The sequence below is a fragment of the Pantherophis guttatus genome, chromosome 1 (assembly GCF_059756535.1).
Source record: "Pantherophis guttatus breed Tessera chromosome 1, ASM5975653v1, whole genome shotgun sequence".
Taxonomy (NCBI): domain Eukaryota; kingdom Metazoa; phylum Chordata; class Lepidosauria; order Squamata; family Colubridae; genus Pantherophis; species Pantherophis guttatus.
Window position 1 is genome coordinate 25,066,449 of NC_142063.1, and position 19,999 is coordinate 25,086,447.

At 41.2% G+C, this 19,999-nt stretch overlaps 1 long non-coding RNA gene across 2 annotated transcripts; it reads left to right on the forward strand.

Annotated features, from left to right (window-relative positions):
• Positions 1–448: 448 nt before the first annotated feature.
• On the forward strand, positions 449–19,567 carry LOC148116360 (uncharacterized). Of its 2 annotated transcripts, XR_015733481.1 has the most exons (4): positions 938–1,137; positions 1,806–1,869; positions 13,376–13,435; positions 18,770–19,567. It is a non-coding gene; the product is annotated as an uncharacterized LOC148116360 (long non-coding RNA). The 2 variants fall into 2 exon arrangements; XR_015733480.1 differs by lacking the exons at positions 13,376–13,435; positions 18,770–19,567 and adding an exon at positions 9,198–9,503 and having other exon boundaries at positions 449–1,137.
• The last annotated feature ends 432 nt before the right edge of the window (positions 19,568–19,999 follow it).

Sequence of the window (19,999 nt, forward strand, 5' to 3'; positions counted from 1 at the left end):
CGGAGGCTCTGAGAAGGTGAAAAACAGGCCTCCCGGAAGTTCCGGAAGTCTGGAAATGGGCCTGTTTCTGGCATACGGAGGGCGTCTGGAGGGCGTCCGGAGCCCAGGGGACACCATTTTCACCCTCCCGGAGGCTTGAGCAAAGCCTCTGGAGCCTGGGGAGGGTGAAAAATAGGCCTCCCAGAAGTCTGGAAATGGGCCTGTTTCCAGTCTCTGGAGGGCGTCCGGAGGGCCTCCGGAGCCCGGGGGAGGCCATTTTCACCCTCCCGGAGGCTTGAGGAAAGCCTCCAGAGCCTGGAGAGGGCAAAAACACCCACATCCCCACCGTGGTGCAGGAGGCCGAGTAGGCCACGCCCACCAGGGCCACTCCCACCCAGCAACCAGGCAGAGAACTGGTTGCTAAAATTTTTGAATCCCAACCCTGCTTTGCCTGCAATACTGCATTCTTACTACTGTGGAACTGGGGCTCTTCAGACCTAGCCCTGTTGATTGTAGACTCTCAAGCAAATGAAACTCATCTGCATGGATTTTTTAAAAATTATTATTTCTGTGTAGAAACCATGCATTTTCATTCCATCACAGAAGCTATGCAACACCACCTCTTGCTATTGCCAGAAGGGAGATGCAAATGAAAGACTCTGCAACCCTCCAAATACTCCTCTTGAATATTTTTTTTGACAGGCCTTGGTGATCGTGAAAAGAAAGGGCCTTATTGTGACTCTTCTGGTGGGAATTCTGCTTCAGTGGAGCCCCGAATTCATCCAAGCACACAACTGAGAGAGAAATTTGTAGCTGTGAGAAACACTGGTTGGATGCCATTGAGTGCACAGGGAGACACTTTGAAGTGGATCCTACTTTCAATTAATGAGGGAACCTGGGGCTAGAAAGAGATTTTGGCAGAATTTTTAACTTTTTTTCCCTTTGTTTTGGCCTTGAAATCAAAAGGGGGGAAAAACGAAAGGAAAAAAAGCAAAGAATCCACTTCAGTCATGTATTATGATTGCTTTGCTTTGCTGTGCCGCTAACATGCACATTTCAACATTTTGTAACGTATAAAACTTAAAAGAAAAACAACCTAGATTTTCATCCAAGGGGACATCATCTCTCCTCCTTTAAAGCGCGATGGAACTGCAAAAGGTATTTCGACGTTTGGAGAAAAAAAGACAGTTATTTGAAGTAGGTAGGAGAGCTAGTTTGGTGTAGTGGTGAAGGTATTAGGTTAGAAACTGGGACATTGTGAATTCTTCGAAATCGCCTTCTACCACATAGCTCCCAGCGACCGGTAAGATCCCACAGAGTTGGTCTCCTATGGGTCCCGTCAGCTAAACAATGCCAGTTGGCGGGCCCGTGGGGGAGGGCCTTCTCTGTGGCTGCCCCAGCTCTCTGGAACCAGTTGCCGCCTAAGGTCCGGACCACTCCCACCCTATTGGCCTTCCGAAAAGCGGTGAAGACCTGGCTTTTCCAGCAGGCCTGGGGCCGTTGATCTTGCTGTTGCGATCTTGTGAGATCTGGCCATGAATGGTGTGAATGAGTTTTAATGTTTTAATTTTTAAATGTTTTTATAATGGTTTTTTAAATGCATTGTAAGCCACCCTGAGTCTTCGGAGAAAGGCGGCATATAAATTGAAATAATAATAATAATAATAATAATAATAATAATAATAATAATAATAATAATAATAATAATAATAATAATAATAATTCTACCTTAAGCTGAAAACTAACTGAGTGATATTGGATCTCTCTCTCACTCTCCCTCCCTCCCTCCCTCCCTCCCTCCCTCCCTCCCTCTCTCTCTGTTATAGGAAGGAGACAATGGCAAACCACTTCCAAAAAACTTTGCCAAGAATACTGCTGGGACATGTCCAGGTAATTGCCAAGAGTCAATACTGACTAAAAAGTGGGGGGATGGGGGTAAGAGGTAGGTAGCTACTTATATCAGGACATAAGAGGATAGAAGTGATTACCCAGCCTCAAAGTTTGAGAGCCACTTCTTTTGTTTACTTTGTTGTCAAAGTTCATTAGCCTACTGATCAAATTGGGTACCTTTTAGAAAAGTTTCTGGAGGCTACATCCAAGACTTTGGAGGGCCTTCATTTGGTCTCTCAAACTAAGCGCTTCCATATTACAGACAACTGACATAATTTAATGGCCAGGAAATTTAAAGCAAGATCCAAGGAGAGGAGCAAAAGGGCACTTTAATTTTTCCTTGCCAACAAGGCACAGGCCAAAAGCTGCTGCCCTACTCTTGGCTGGTAATTGGCCATTACCAGCATAAAACAAGCCAGCTAAGTTTAGCAGGCCTGTTTTTTGCAAGCTAGCAAAGCACAAAATATGCTCTTGTGGCATTTCATCACCCATAGTAATGTCACTGTGTAGCTTCCCCCTCTGGCAGTGTTACAATGAAGGCACATAATGAAGTTGTATTACTGTAAGGTTCTGGAAGACTAATGCCACATTAAAGAGGCATTAGAATACAGAATAACAAGGTTGGAAGTAACCTTGGAGATATTCTAGTCTAACCCTCTGCTCAGGTAAGAGACCCTATAACCGTGGTGGCGAACTTATGGCACATGTGCCAGAAGTGGCACACACAGAGCCCTCTCTGCTGGCATGTGTGCCATCATCCCAGGTCAGATCTCCGTGGCATTTCTCTTGTGAGCTTCTGTTTCCCTGCAAACGACAAAACAGAAGCTCACGAAAGAAAAAAATCTTACCACTTGCCGTGCTGCTGGTGTTGGGATGCCCCACCTCCCCGCCAGCCAGCTGGTCTTCGGGTCTCTGCTGCGCATGCGTGCATGTCTGCCCACGTGCATGTCCGCACATGTCCGTGCATGCGCACACATGTCCATGCACACACATGTCCACGCAGTTGCACCTTTCAGTTTGGGCATATGCGCGCTCAGTTTGGGCACTCGGTGTCTAAAAGGTTCGCCATCACTGCCCTATAACATCCTGGACAAATAGCTGTTCAATCTCTTCTTTAAAACTTCCAGCTGGCAGCTAAGGACAAATCTTGTCCCAGTTTGTTGTAGACATGCCATCTGAAATGCACCCCAATAATGTCATTTCACCTTTTTGGAAGGTGCCACTAGAAAGTGCAAGGCATCACTTCAAAAGGAGTGCTTTTACATACAGGTTCCTAAATAGTCAACTATTTAATGAGCCAGGCTGACTATCTTAGAAAGCCAGATTAGGGCCATGAGTTAGAGATTCCTCATTTCTCTTCCATATATTTTCTCACCCTGTTAAATTGATGAAGTTCCTTTCCAGGAAGACATCCATCAGTTCATTGACCACCAATGAACTCTTGGGAATTCTGAGAGACAATTTTATTGAATAGTAGAAATTTCATGATGTTAGCTATATTGGAAGAATGTTGCAGACTATCTAGCTAGCATATTTGTGATGAAAAAATATGACTAGCTGTTTAAGAAGAGTTTAAAACCTTGAAAACTAAGAAAGACATAAGCTTGGACAAAAGGATCACAAACCAAGTGTAGGCTTTTTATCAGTGTGGAAAATCACCCAAAGTGGGAGAGGGTTCAACATACAAGAAACCAATCCATCATTTTGGCTCAGGTATCCTCTTCCTTACACTAACACAGGGATCTGCAACCTTAAACACTCAAAGAGCCATTTGGAGCCATTTCCCACAGAAAAGAAAACACCGGGAGCCACAAAACCTGAGCGGGTGTGGCCAACTCGACATCACTCACTCCCACCCAGTCACATGATACCTCCCAGCCACACCTACCCAGGTTTTGTGGCTCCCAGTGTTTTCTGTGGGAAACAGGTATCTCTCTGTGTGTGTCTCTTTCTCTGTCTCTATCTCTGTCTCTGTCTCTCTCTCCTCTCTCATCTCTCTCAGGCCAGGCGAGGAGTGACTGGAAGGGAAGGGCAAGGGGTGGGGCCAGCCAGTGGTGGGTTCAGCCGATAGGGAGCCACAGCAGGGGGACGAAAGAGCCACATGCAGCTCCGGAGCCGCAGGTTGCTGACACCTGCACTAACAGAACCATCAAATAATGCCTTTGCCCATGAATAATTTTAGCACCTCTTGTGTTAAATTATCCATTGTGGCTTCCAAGCTCCTTTGCATCGCTTTTGAACAGATATGAAATGCAAGACAGACTTTTTTTTCCTTTCCTTTTTTTTTAAATGCAACACTCCTGACCCTGACCCCCTACCAATTTTCTCTTTTGTAAGATTCTCTTAGCACCTTTTCTGTCTGAGTGCCAGATAAGGGAACATTAAAAATTGATGACTTGTGGTATTCAGTTGTAGGGTGATAGTTATAATGGCATTTTACACATAAACAAGCAAAATGTCTGGGTGTTAAGGAATAGAAAAAGTTGGACAAAGATAAGCTGCTGATGGTGGCAGCTTGAAACAATAGATTCAGCCAGCTTGAAAGGAAAGGTCTGGAGAGAAAAAAATAACCTGCTTATTCCACTTCCTTAATTTTGAAAGATAATGTGCTGGAAAAAAAAGTTTGCTTTGTTATTTTATTTCATTTTAATTTTCTCTAACTGTAAATAGTGGGAAACCATGCCAACTGAGTTTTGGCAGTTGTGCTGCTCAAATGTGGAGGATAATAGGTGGGGCAGAGAAGAGTTTGATGTTCTTGGTGCCTTCGAATCAGTTTTTGACTCTTGAACATTACCTGGGTTAAGTCCCTTCAGTGTTCTTTGGTAAGGTTTTTTTCAGAAATGATTAGAGACATAGAAAACTGATGTCAGAAAAAGTATCAGTGGTCCACCAAGTCTGCCCTTTGAGTTTTTTGTTTCTTTTTCTTTTTAATTTATTTATGATTTTTTTAAAAAAAATAATTTATTTTTTTTAATAAATGTCATTCCCTGGTTCCAAGGGCTGAATTACAGTGGTGGGATTCAAATATTTTTACTACTTGTTCTGTGGGCATGGCTTGGTGGGTGTGGCATGGCATGGCATGGCATGGCTTGGTGGGCATGGCTTAGTGGATATGGCAGGGGAAGGGTACTGTAAAATCTCCATTCCCTCCCCACTCCAGGGGAAGGTTACTGCAAAATCCACATTTCCTCCCAATCAGCTGGGACTCAGGAGGCAGAGAATACATGAGGGCAGGGCTAGTCAGAGGTGGTATTTATTGGTTCTCTGAACTACTCAAAATTTCCGCTACCGGTTCTCCAAAACTAGTCAGAATCTGCTGAATACCACCTCTGGGCTGAAAGAGAGTCACTGACCCAAGGTTACCTAGGTGGCTTCATACCTAAAATGGGATTAGAAATCAGAGTGTCTTGATTTTTGGCCTGGTGTCAGGCCTGGAAGCCATATTTTGCATTAGATCTTCAGGACTGCCACATTTAGTGCTGTGGGAAACTGGGAGGGGGAATTGTATGGAGAAGGGGTGATATATAGTCATAATAACATTTCTTTCTCTGAGAGTTAAGGACATCCAGCCTGTACTTGGAGTGAAGTGACTGGGAGGCATCTCTGGTTGGAACAGTGCATTGATTGGGGCATATGATGGACATGTGGGTGCTGGGCAGGGACATGGACTTTCCTATGGGTTGGGAAAACCTGGAAGCTTTCAGATTCGGGTTTTCCCAGCTGTGCCAATATGATATCTCTAATAAAATGGAACTTTGAGGAATCTCTAGCCTCGGAGTCTTCTTTCGTTGGGGGTGTTACTTGGAACCCTGACACCTGGTGTTTTAACCACTACTCCACACTGGTTCTCAGGGTCATCATAAAGAGCAGGAAATGTATGACTTGGTAAGAACTGTGATTCAGAAAATGCAGATTAACCAAGATGGTGCTATTGACTTTTATAAGTAAGCTTATAAAAGTCTTACTTTTGTAGATCCAAAATCTATCTTCACCTAACCTACAAGAGTAACCTCTCAAGCCACAATGGCCAAACATGCCAATATTTTGGGAAGTACCATATTTTTCGGAGTATAAGATGCACTGGAGTATAAGACGCAACTTAGTTTTTGGGGAGGAAAATAGGAAAAAAAAATCTACCTACCAGGTATTCATCTGGCTAGCATCCTTAGTCTGATCAGCTTCAGCACATTAGTTCACTGGTTTTGAGTGTGTTTGCACACTTTTTATCCCCTGCTTGGGGATAAAAAAACAGCTGATCTGTGGAGAGAGAAGCAATGAGAAAAATAGGGCAAGCACGGAAGATCGCTTCACTCGCTAGCGCCTTGTTAGGACTGAAAAAAAGCTTCTAAAGCACAGCTGAACCTCGGAGGGAGCAGCAATGAGAAAAACAGGCAAAGTGCCCAAAGATCACTTCACTTGCTAGCACCTCGTTAGGGCTGAAAAAAAGCTTTGAAAAAGCTACATTCAGAGTATAAGATGCACCCAAATTTTCAGCCTCTCTTGGGGGGGGGAGTGCATCTTATACTCAGGAAAATATGGTAAATCATGCCCAAATGCAAGTAAGTAAATTATATCATATTTATGATGGGGTTGAAATTGATCAATGTGTTGTCATTTGCCATGTATGTATGTTTTCTAAGCACCAAGACTGAATAAAATGCCGTCTCCTCATCCTTCTGAATATTCTCTTGCTATCAAGCATCCCATTTTTTGTTTTGGACCTTCATCAAAAGCATTATCTACTCCATCAGTGAGAATTGCCAAACAATTAAAACTTCAGCAAAATGACATTTTAAAAGAAATGCTGAGGTGGACCACTGAAATTGTCTTTAAATAATGGATAAGAAAGACGTGCCATTAAACCTGAGTAAACATTTAGCGAACAAATATGCTATTTATTCCAAAATGGATGCCCAGCACTTTTAACTAGATTAGGTTTTTTAAAAAGTTTTCCAGTAGTAAATTTTCCTATGGAGAAATTGGTAGACTGGCAAGATGCTTTGCCATTATAAACCCTATACCCGTGATGGCAAACCTGTGGCACGCACAGCCATATTGGTGGGCATGTGAGCTCAGCTCTGGCGCCAGCTGATTTTCAGGCCTTCTGGGCTCACCGGAAGTAGGGAAACAGGCTGTTTCCTGCCTCCGGAGGGTCTCGGGGGGGGGGGGGGTGTGACGGAGAAGGCCTGTTTTTCTCTCTCCTCAGGCTCCGAGAAAAGCTCTGGTGCCTGGGGAGAGAGAAAAACGGGCCTACTGGGCCCACTGTGCCATCATGTGCCAAGAGTGGGGGGGTTGTGCATGCATGCATGGGGGCGGGGCACATAGAATTATGGGTGTGGGCACGTGTGCACACAACTTCCCCCTCCCCCCCGCTCCTAGCACGCAATGGCAAAAAGGTTAGCCATCACTGCCCTATACCATTTCAGACAAATGTTTGTCCAATCTCTACTTAAAAGCTTCCAGTGATGTAGCACCACAATTTCTGAAGGAAAGACATTCCACTAATTAATTGTTCTAACTGTCAGGAAATTTCTCCTTAGTTCTAGGTTGGTTCTCTTTTTGATTAGTTTCCATTCATTGCTTCTTGTCCTGCCTTCAGATGCTTTGGAGAATAGCTTGACTCCCATCTTCTTTGTGGCAGCCCCTGAGATATTGGAACACTGTCAGCATGTAACCTCTAGACCTTTTTTCATTAAACTAGTCATACCCAATTCCTGCAACTGTTCTTCATATATTTTAGCTGCTAGCTCCCTAATCATCTTTGTTGGTCTTCTCTGTACTTTTTCTAGGGTCTCTATATCTTTGTTATATTGTGACAACCAAAACCACCACAACCAAAGCATTATAAAGTGGTACTAACACTTCAAGTGATTCAACTCCTCTGTTAATGCATCATTGGCCCTTTTTGGCAGCTGCAGCACAGTGCTGACTCATATTTAAGTGATTGTCCATTAGGAGTCCAAGATCCCTCTCACAGTTGCTACTGTTGAGCCAGGTACTACCTTGCCTATACCTGTTCATTTGTTTTTTCTTGCCTAAATGTAGAACCTTACTTTTCTCACCATTGAATTTTGTTATATAGGGCCAAATGTTCAAGTTTGCCAAGATCTTTCTTTATATCTTGAATCTATCTTCTGGAGTGTTGGCTATTTCTGCCAGCTTGATATCATCTACACATTTGATGATTTCCCTTTCTATTCTCTCATCTAAATCATTAATGAAGATATTGAGGAGTACTGGGCCTAAAGCAGAACCTTGGAGTTTAAGAAACATTGCTTTAGAACACGGGTGTCAAACTCAATTGCGTCACATGATGTCACATGACATAGTGCTGTTTTTTGCTTTTGCAGAGCTGGGGTGGGCGTGGCCTGTGTGTGATGCATCTGCCCCACAGGCTGCCAGTTTGACACGCCTACTGTAGGGCATACTTTTTGTATTTCTGGAAGTATTATGAATTTTAGAAAGATACCATTCTTCAGAATTTGAATTCATAGAATATAAAAAAAACAGTAGCCATGTGCACAAACACACTTGTCCAATATAATTTTTTTAATTATTTTTTTGTCTATGTCTGTTATGGACATCCTTGTAAAGTAGCTTGCAGCATGGTAGATGATGTGGACCCATAACTATCATCAGAATACCGAGACAGTGCACTGCAGTGACAATCTAAGACAGGGATCTTCAAACTTTGCAGCTTTAAGACTTGTGGACTTCAACTCCCAGCTATGCTGGCTGGAGAATTCTGGGAGTTGAAGTCCACAAGTCTTAAAGCTGCCAAGTTTGAAGACCCCTGATCTAAGAAGAAGGAGCTTATATCACTTGTCTTTGCAATTCTAACATTCAGGGACAAGAGAATTGTAATCTTGCATTTAGGTTCTTGGTTGTGGGCTTCGAATGGAAAAATCTGGAGGAATCCTGATAAGGGTTTCATAAGAATTCATTCAGCATAACTTTTGGGCTTTTACATTCAATCACAAATCAGTTTAAAACAGAATCTCTGTAAATAGTGCAGCAGGTTTCTGCTCATTTCAACTCATAAAGATTACCCTCCATGTTAGAAATGCTGGACGCTCCAAAACAGCTCCATAATCATTGTGTCACATTTTAAATGGTCTCATTGGAGCACGTGGCCCTCATTTGTATCTCCAACTCTGCAAATCACTTACTCTTTAGAGCTATAGGCAAGATAATCCTAAAATAAATCCAAATGAATGTGCAATGAAGATCAAAGCTCTTTAAAGAAACCCTGGGATTCAGCCATACTTTCAAAAAATGATCCATGTTTTATTACTTTGTTGTTGTTGTTGTGTTGTTGTATATTTCAGGAGAAGCAACTAACAGCAAACAGCCAGCAGCCATTCAGCTGTAGCAGAGAAATCTTGTTCCGCTACTCTCGGCTTGACTGATGAGATCATAATGGGCTCGCCTTGGATAGTTTTGCTCTTGTCCAGCTGTTGCCAGATTTGATGAAATCCCCTCTCTCTCTATATATATATTCTCCTCATTCTGAGAAGATGCAAACATGGAGCCCAAATCCACACCACAATTTGCTTGATGAATTCTGGCACAGTCTGTTGTTTTCTAATTGCTGGTTGCAAATTGCTGATGGCAAATACATTCTTTTTAACTAGCAATTTATGAAAGTGGCATTTTGATTAATCAGACATTGAAACACTCTGATTTTTTTTTTCTCTCTCTCCATTGTTTTCTTCTTCAATCTAATGAAAATCCACTGTTGTATCTCATCTCCCCTAAATGCATATTGTTCAGTTTGGCAAGCATTCTCAGGTTTTCATTCATTCTATATTATTTAAAACACCCAATGAGAATTTAAACAAGCACAAAGTACATTGAAAATCATTCACCAGCCCAGTGCTTAATGATGAGAATAACTTCTATGTAAAGCTTAATTTTGTTGCAGTGGTTGGGGAGTGCATAATTATTAACTAGGTAAGCATGAACTTATTTTCAACAATCGAAAATAGGGAGACCACACCTTTTCAGATGTTAGGGAACTACAGTTCCCAGAATTCTAAGACAGCATGGACAATGAAAAAGGATGCTGGGAATTGTATCCCAACAGAGCCATGGTGGCACAGTAGTTAAAATGCAATACTGCAGGCTACTTCTGCTGGCTGCTGGCTGCATGTACCGTGTTTTCCTGAAAATAAGATCCTGTCTTAAATTTTTTGATCCCCAAAATAAGCACTTGGCCTTATTTTCAGGGAGGTCTTATTATTTTGGGGTGCATGGAGGAAACCAGAGGAAATGGCAGGGCTGCACATGCATTTAAATATTTTTTGGGGAGGGCTTATTTTAGTGCATGTGCTCAAAAGCCCAGTTGGGCTTATTATCAGGGGATGTCTTATTTTAGAGGAAACAGGATAGTTTGGCAGTTCGAGTCTCACCAGCTCAAGGTTGACTCAGCCTTTCATCCTTCCGAGGTCAGTAAAATGAGGACCCAGATTATCGGGGTCAATATGCTGACTCTGTAAACCACTTAGAGAGGGCTGTAAAAGCACTGTGAAGCGGTATATAAATCTAAGTGCTATTGCTATTGCTATCTGAAGGGCAACAAGTTCCTGTCCTTTCTCTATAGAACTTCATTTTGTCTTTAAAAACAAGTTACCATATAAACCTTGCATAGGCAGACAAATTATGAGACTTCCAGGGGAGGTTTGACTCTGTGAAAGCAGAACTAGTAACTATAGCAAAGCCCAACCAGATAAGGAAAGGATGGGATATCACCCACATGTGCTCTGGGCAGCTGCTTACCATGACAAGACTGTAGGAAAGTGGTTTTCTGTTGGAGCAAGGAAGATAATATTAGCCAGCTTGCTTGCAACTGCAGCAGAGACTTTTAAAGGACACTAAATTTGCAACACTCATTTTTTAATTACTTTCAGAAATTGTTCATTAAGTCTAACCTATTAGAGATTTTTGGAATGACAAATTTGAAAATGTGGTGTGAATTTGCTTTTAATCCTGAATGAAAGAAAAGTTTAATTATAAGCTAAAGTATTTGAAGAATCTGAAATAAACAGCAAAAATAAGATTTGAATCTTAGAACACTGTAAATAGACTAAGATTAAGAGTCCAGATAAAATTGAAATATTCATTAAAATATTAAAATTAAAATGTTTTAATTAAATTAATTTTGGAATTAATTTAAAGTACAAGTAATGTTTTTCATGGGAAATAGGTTTGGTTTTCACAAGACACAACATAAAGTATTGTATCACTATCTTGGATGTTAGAGGGGACTAAAGATTTTAGGTAGAAGAAAGATATAGGATCCTGAAAGATAGTGTAAAACCTATGGCAGTAAAATTTCTGAAGGAGACTTCCAAAGAATGGAATCAGAAAATAGTAACCACAATACTATGTGAAGTCCACTTCTATGGGTAAACCATACCCAAAAGATGTTGTTGAACAAATGCCAAATGCAGAACAAATTTTATCTGACAAGAATAACATTACCAAAAATTAATTCATAAATGAAAGGCCAAGAGAATGATTTAGAAAAAGGTGTTTTATTTGATCTACAAAAGAAACTGGCTGAGATTTTAAAATTTAAAAAAGAAATGCAAATAACAAGAGTAACCTGGATAACTTTTTCTGGATTTACAAAATGGGTTTGTTAAAGCCTGGAAAAGCTCTGTGTAATGGGACAAAGAAGAAATGAAGAGAAATCAAATCTTATAACAATATTTGAATGAACTAAAGATTAAGAATATAAAGTTGGTTTCTTTGATCAAAGTTAAGATGTGTTGTTACTTCTAGCAAGCTTTTATGGAATTTCTCTTGGCATCAGCAATGTTTTATGAAAGAGAGAGAGAGATTATCTTTACTCATTTTTTTTTCTTTTTCCTTTCTTTTATCTTCTAGCATTTTCTATTTTTTTTCTTTAAGTTTAGTTTATATTACAGTTTATTATCATAATCAAAATTCTTAATAAACATTATGCACAAAATGTAGGCAGAGAAATCAAGCATCACAAGATACCATACCATATTTATTTCAAGAGACTAGATGATGTCATTCAGTCCAACAGCTCTGTGTGTGTTGATGATGGTATTGATTATTGAATTATTATTGAAGAAGAAAAAAGCCCAAGAGATTTAAAAAATAAAGTAATCTTCTATTGCTTTGAAATAATTGCTACCCATTAAAACATCAGTCAGTAAGACAGTGCCTGTTAGATGTCATATTCCCAATTAAATATTGTAATATGAAAAGGCTAAAATCTTGCATCCACTGAAATCTATTTGTACAGACTCATATGTTTCCTCCTCCTCCTCCTCCTCTTCCTCCTCCTCCTCCTTGTACCTGTGCCAGATCACTAAACAAGATGACATCCAGGGTTTGTAGATGCAAACAACTCAATTTTTCTTTAGATAAGATCTCTGTCCGTGTTTCTCACACAAACCACCATATCTTATAACATCATCATGCAAATGATAGAAATAATTGTGTCTTGACCAATGCAAAGTACATCATTTGCTCATGTGATCTCATTTGCTCTTTTACCCTGCTATGGGTGCCCATGGTTTGTATGTGTTGGGGTCTATTTATTTATTTATTTATTTAGGTCCTATTTTAAAGCCAAATCAAATGCTGAAACCCAATGGGGCTGATTATAACCTCCCTATTGCCAATTTATACTCCCTTTTCTATGTCTTCTGCTTTTCTTTCACTTCAGGCTTGTTTTCAATTCATTACCTGGCCTGTCCCTTTTATCCAATACTACCAAGGGGACCAAACAAATCACAGACAACAGTTCCATGCTTATTTGTCAGTACTGATCTCACTGAACAAATGATCCCCTGCCCAACCTTTCCCAAGATAGTCATTTAAAAATATCTTTCATTGAACAAAATAAAAATACTGATGGAAAGTATGAAAGGGAGTGCAAGAACCATTGGGAGTGTTACCAAGAATGTCTGGCCCCACGTTCATTCTCATCAGTACAGCAGTGTCCTCCACCTCTACAGCTCCTCATTGTGGAAAAGAGCCGAATCAATGAATCTCAGTGGAGAGAGGCTTGTTGACTGTGGAGGCTCTACATATCCACTGAACCATGGGTGAAATCCATCAAGTTCTGACAGGTTCTGGAGAACCAGTAGTGGAAATTTTGAGTAGTTCAGAGAACCGGTAGCGGAAATTTTGAATAGTTCAGAGAACTGGCAAATCTGGCTGGTCCCAGAGTGGGGTGGGGATGGAGATTTTGCAGTATCCTTCCCCTGGAGTGGGGTGGGAATGGGGATTTTGCAGTATGCTTCCCCTGCCACCCCACCAAGCCACACCCACCAAGCCACGCCCACAGAACCGGTATTAAAAAAATTTGGATTTCAGCACCGCACTGAACTCAGTAATTTGTGCAGGAGATTATCCGACTGCCTCTACTTTCAAGTCTTATTTCTTTGCTGGCCCTTTTATGTTGGCTCATTCCCTTCCCTTCACTATTTATGTCATGTGATTCTTGCCTTAATACCAACCACAGGAGCTGCCAAAAGAAAGGCAAAGTGATGAGGTCCATGTTGTCTAGCAGTACAGGAGTAAGGTATGTTTTTCTGAAGAAAATATTTTGTTTTTCTGTCAGTATCCCTTTGCAGAAAAAATTAGAGAATCATTCAAAAGTTGCTCTGTTCATAAAATCCATCCCATCCTTCAAATATATATATGCTATTTATTCCAAAATGGATGCCCAGCACTTTTAACTAAGGTGACCAGATTTTAACATTGGTAAAGAGGGACATTGTGGGCGTGGCTTATTTTGTGGGCGTGGCTAGCTGGTCATGTGACCGGGTGGCCATGGCTATGTGTATAGGGGTAAGGTGAACAGATTTTAACACTGGTAAGAGGGACACCATTGTGGGCGTGGCTTATTGTGTGGGCGTGGCTTGGAGGCCATGTGACTGGGTGGGCGTGGCTAGCTGGTCATGTGACCGGGTGGCCATGGCTATGTGTATAGGGACTACTCAGAGGGCTGGAAAGTCATTTCTGACAGGTCCTCACACTTTTGACTGGTCCTCACACTTATGACCATCCTCACATTTATGCCCGTGCAGCATTCTTAACAACCATGTCACTCATTTCACAACTGCTTCTCTTCACCATGGTGACAAGATACGGCAAAAACGTAAAATGTGAGGACAGTCGTAAGTTCGAGGACTGGTCAAAAGTGCGAGGACCAGTCAAAAATAACTTTTTCAGCCCTCTGAGTAGTCCATATGCACAAAAGGACTAACCAGAGGGCTGAAAAAAGTCATTTCTGACAGGTCCTCGCACTTTTGACTTGTCCTCACACTTATGACCATCCTCACATTTATGCCCGTGCAGCATTCTTAACAACCATGTCACTCATTTCACAATGCTTCTCTTCACCATGGTGACAAGATAGGGCAAAAACGTAAAATGTGAGGACAGTCGTAAGTTCGAGGACTGGTCAAAAGTGTGAGGACCAGTCAAAAATAACTTTTTCAGCCCTCTGAGTAGTCCATATGCACAAAAGGACTAACCAGAGGGCTGAAAAAAGTCATTTCTGACTGGTCCTCACACTTATGACCATCCTCATATTTATGCCCATGCAGCATTCTTAACAACCATGTCACTCATTTCACAACTGCTTCTCTTCACCATGATGACAAGATAGGGCAAAAATGTAAAATGTGAGGACAGTCGTAAGTTCGAGGACTGGTCAAAAGTGCGAGGACCAGTCAAAAATAACTTTTTCAGCCCTCTGAGTAGTCCATGTGCATAAAAGGATACAGTAATTGAGAGGGATGAAGGAAGGGAAGGGAAATTAGAGTAGGAGTGACGGTTAAGAGAGGGAGGAAGAGAGGAGGAGAAGGAGAAAGGAAGAGGAAGTAGGGAGGAGAAGAAGAGGGGGGGAAGAGAAAGTAAGAAGGAAAGAAAAGAGAGGTGGTAGGTTTGAGGAGAAAGATTGCTGTACAGTAAAAAAGATGAAAGGGAAGAAAGCCAACCCCAAACAAATATAAAGATATTAAGATAAAGAATGAATTGTTAAACTTTAAAGAATAAAAGAGAACAAATATGAATAAATAGCAATAATTAGAAACACACATACATACAATGTATTTTCTTTGAACAGAATATTTGGCTGGTTCACAAATTTAAACAGTGTTTAGTCATTTCAATTAAATTTACAATTTCTATATTTCCTTTTTGCCATATTTATTCCTCATCTATTTTTTTAAAAAAACAATATTACCCTTCATCCTCATCTCTAATCTTAATCAAATTCAATTTTTCCCTTCTATTCTATTTTATACCCCTTCCCATTGTCATCTATTTTTATATCCATCCTCACATTGGTTAATTATGTAATTATGTAATACAGTTGTTTAATACAAATTCAACATTTTAATATAAATCAATTAGTTATATAACTATCTTTTTTGTATATTAATCAATATGAACATGAATATTCCAATTATTTCCATGCAATCCAATTTCTTACAAATCAATTAATTATACTTACCAATAATAATAAACCAAATAATTTCCCCCATATATTCCTCCAAACCACAACTTAACCATTTCTGCTTTCAACACAGTATACAATTAATAATATCTCAATTATTACAATTCCCTAGTTAAAAAGAGCTTTTTTTTCTTTTGTGTTTTAAAATCTTGAACTCTCCTCTTTTGCCCTAAATAATTTTCCATTGTTTGCACTTACCTTTTTTGGTGAGGAAAAGGAAAATAAATCTGCTGCCTAATTTTCCAACGTTGCAAGCAAACCGCAAAGCCAACAGCCTGTTTTACTTTCAGTTTCGTTTTGAGCTTGGTTTGCACAAAGAGGAAAAAAAAACTGAGCAATTTAGCAAGAGCAGAGCCCTGTGCAAATCAGCTGAGAGGGGGAAGCCGAGCTAATTAACGTAGGGCGGCCCTTTGAAGCCCCGCGGCAAGAGTTTAAACAGGTTTTTTCCCTCTAGCCATCAGCGGGGATTCAGGAGGCAGCCGGGAACCAGGAGGCAGAATGAAAAATCGGGACTTTTTTAAAACGCCGCGGGACGCGGGACAAATTGCTCAAAAGCGGGACTGTCCCGCCAAAAGCGGGACGTCTGGTCACCTTACTTTTAACTAGACTAGGTTTTTAAAAAAGTTTTCCAGTAGTAAATTTTCCTATGGGGAAATTGGTAGACTGGCAAGATGCTTTGCCATTATAAACCCTATACCCGTGATGGCAAACCTATGGCACGCGTGCCACAGGTGGCATGCATAGCCATATCGTTGGGCATGTGAGCTCAGCTCTGGCGCCAACTGATTTTCAGGCCTTCTGGGCTCACTGGAAGTAGGGAAACAGGCTGTTTCCTGCCTCCAGAGGGCCTCGGGGGGGGTGATGGAGAAGGCCTGTTCTTCTCTCTCCTCAGGCTCCTAGAAAGGCTCTGGTGCCTGGGGAGAGAGAAAAACAGGCCTACTGGGCCCACTGTGCCATCATGTGCCAGGAGTGGGGGAATGGGGGGGGGTTGTGCATGCATGCGCAGGGGCGGGGCACATAGAATTATGGGTGTGGGCAGGTAGGTGGTGGGGTCTGTGTTAAGGGATTTGTATAAAACCCTAAAAACCTAAAAGCTTTTATTTTGGATCTGGTGGTTTGAAAAAACCACCAGATCCAAAATAAAAGCCTCCCCCATCAGCGAAGAGATTCAGCAAAGAATCATTCCCAGAGAGAAATCATCCAGATGCCCTAAGCTTTATGGTCTCCCCAAGATACACAAAGAAGGAACCCCACTTAGACCCATAGTCAGCTCCATAGGCTCACCTCTACAAAACCTAGCCAAATTTCTCGCCAAACAACTACAGCCCTATGCAGAATCCATCACCTCATACGTAAAAAACTCATTCCAGTTCATAGACATCATAAAGCAACAAAACTTACAGCCCAGTGACCTACTCGTGAGCTTCGATGTCATATCCCTTTTCACCCAAGTACCAATCAAAGAAGCCTTGACAGTTATCCAAAACAAATATAACCCCCCCAAGCACATCTTAGATCTGACCAACCACTGCCTATCCAACACATACTTCATCTATAATGGACAGAAATACAAACAAATAGAAGGAGCACCCATGGGATCACCCCTCTCACCTGTCATTGCCAACCTCTATATGGAATACTTTGAAACCCAAGCTCTAGAAAAATCTGATCACAAACCCAAACTCTGGCTCAGATATGTAGACAACACCTTCATAATCTGGCCACATGGGAAAGAAAAACTGGACAACTTCCTCACACACCTCAACAGCCTACACCCCAAAATACAGTTCACCATGGAAACAGAAGCGAACAACCAACTTCCCTTCCTGGATGTCTTAGTCTACAGAAAATCCTTACAGGGAGGATATCTGAGAAGTGGGTGTGGCTCACTGATGACGCCTTAATAGGCAGAAATAGCTATCTGAGTCTCCCAGAGAGCAACACAGAGTTGCAGTTTGTCAGCAGAAAAAAGGCCCAGAAACTTGTGAATGAGATTTCAGAGAACCAGGGCTGTAGAACAACTTAACATACGTAGGTAAAACCTGGCTAGAAAGAATATGCATGTATATATATATATATATATATATATATATATATATATATATATGGGAAATTATAATTGTATGTGTTTTGGGTCTTTGTTATGGCATTTGTCGTACCAGAAAAGGGGGCTACCAACCTGTGGAGTTACATTAATCCAATCCATGACTTGATGTCACTTCCTTGGAAAGGTGAACACTCCCCGGTGAACAGATCAGGTTACCTCACTCTTTGTCTGATGATGAGGTACTCTTGAAAGGGGCAAAAATTCCCAACTAAATTTCCATAGTGTGGGAGAAAGAATGGCAGAACATAGGGGTGGAGTTAAAAGAGGGATCAGCCTAGAATCTCTAGGTAGCCATCAGCAAATTAAATCCAGAATTCCCTTGAATTCTGTTGACCCTTATCTAACACCAAGCAAATGCTATTTGCTAATTGAGAAGATTGAGCTGAGGTGGCTCAGTGGTTAGAGTGCAGGATTGCAGGCTACTTCTGCTGACTGCTGGCTGCCTGCAATTTGGCAGTTCAGATCTCACCAGGCCAGCGGTGAAATGCTCCCAGTTCAGACTAGATCCGGTAGCGATGGAGGCGGATAGTTCAGAGAACTGGTAGCAAAAATCCCTGCCCACCCATCCACCCCATGCCCAGTTGAGCCATGCAATCATCATTTAATTTTATTTTTAAAAGCAGGTTGTAGAAAAAATGCTTTTAAAAGCCTCTGAGGATCCCAGCTGAGTTGCCTGATCGACAGAGGCTTTTGAAAGCCTCTGCCAATCAGGCAACTCAGCTGGGATCCTCAGAGACTTTTAAAAGAAAAAAAGCCTCTGCCAATCAGGCAATTCAACTGGGATTGTCAGAGCCTTTTAAAAGCATTTTTTTACAACCTCTTTGCAAAGAGGTTATAGAAAAAAATGCTTTTAAAAGTAAAAAAAAAAAAAAGGTTGGCCATGCCCACCCAGTCACATTACCCCCCCACCAAGCCACACCCACAGAACCGGTAATAACAAATTTTAGATTTCACCACTGCACCAGGCTCAAGGTTGACTCAGCCTTCCTAGGTGGGTAAAATCAGGACCCAAATTGTTGGGGGCAATATGCTGACTCTGTAAACCGCTTAGAGAGGGTTGGAAAGCACTTATAGGTATATAAGTCTAAGTGCCATTGCTATTGCTATTCCTGTGTATAGGCATAATTAGCAATAAATCAGTTTAGTTGGACCTTCACCTGTGAACCTGATCTTAGTGCCTGACACATTGTACATACATGATCAAATAGGAAGACATCAATCTCTTCTGCAGACTATAATTTAATTTAATTTATCATCCATTCGTTGTTATTTTGCAATTACAGAGCACATCTCACTGGGGTTCTTACAAAATGAACTGCTGCTGCAAAAGAGCGACCAAGACAAATTAAGAAGCTTTTAAGAAGAAAAAAAAAGGAAAGTACCAAGGAGAAATTGAAAACAAATGTTAATCCTATCTGGGAATGGTCTGATTTTTTGCTCCTTCTTTGTTTGTTTTTGTGTCTAGAAAGCCAACTTGAACTTTGGAACGAAAGGATATACTGTAGCACAGCCAAGCAATACTCCAGGGAGATCTTGGGCATATTATCAAGCTTCAGTCTAGAATGGCTGTGCATAGCTCAGCTTTAAAGCTTCGGGAGATAGGGACTTTGTAAGGATAATACTGGCCAATGAGTCACAATGATGGCAGCAGGGCCACTGTAATTTCTGAAATGAAAAGGTAATGAATGCACACTCAGAAAAGCTTCTGCATCCCTTTAAATGTGATTCTGTGAGAGTAAGTCGAGCAAATGATGAAATGGGGAGAGGAATGATAACACTACCATTTCCCCAGAGCGCACAAGGAAAAGGAAACAAAAAGAAAATGCGAGTTTCGCCATTTCCAAGCGGAAGAATCACTTATGCATTTCAGACATATAATTCTCCCTTTGTGACAGCGGAAGACAACACGAAGAGGAATTCCGCTGTTGCAGCTAAACAGACTTCATTTTTCCTTCTGCAAACAGATGACAAGACAATGATTTCACCACCTGGAGAAATATAAACACAAGGAAATATTTTTTTTTTTAAAAAAAAAGCCTACTGCATAAAATAGAACAAAAGGTAGTATTTTTTAACCTTAATAGCACTAAAATTTGGACATGCCTATTTATTTATTTATTTATTATTCGAATTTCTATACCGCCCTTCTCCTTTCGGACTCAGGGCGGTGAACAGCCAAAATAAAAACATTTATACATAAGTACGATTAAAAATAGATTTAAAATAATTAAATTTGGCCCATAGTTTAAAATTTATCAATTTAAAATCCATATCAAAATTTAAAACCAACCACAAAATCAAGAGAGACCGGCTAACTGAAAGAGATGAGTTTTTAGGGCCCGATGAAAGGTCCGGAGGTCGGAGATCACTTGTATCTCTGGGGGTAGATTGTTCCAAAGGGTAGGTGCCACCACAGAGAAGGCTCTCCTCCTGGGGGTCACCAGCCGGCATTGTCTAGCCGACAGCACCCTGAGGAAGCCCTCTCTGTGGGGAGCGAACTGGCCGGTGGGAGG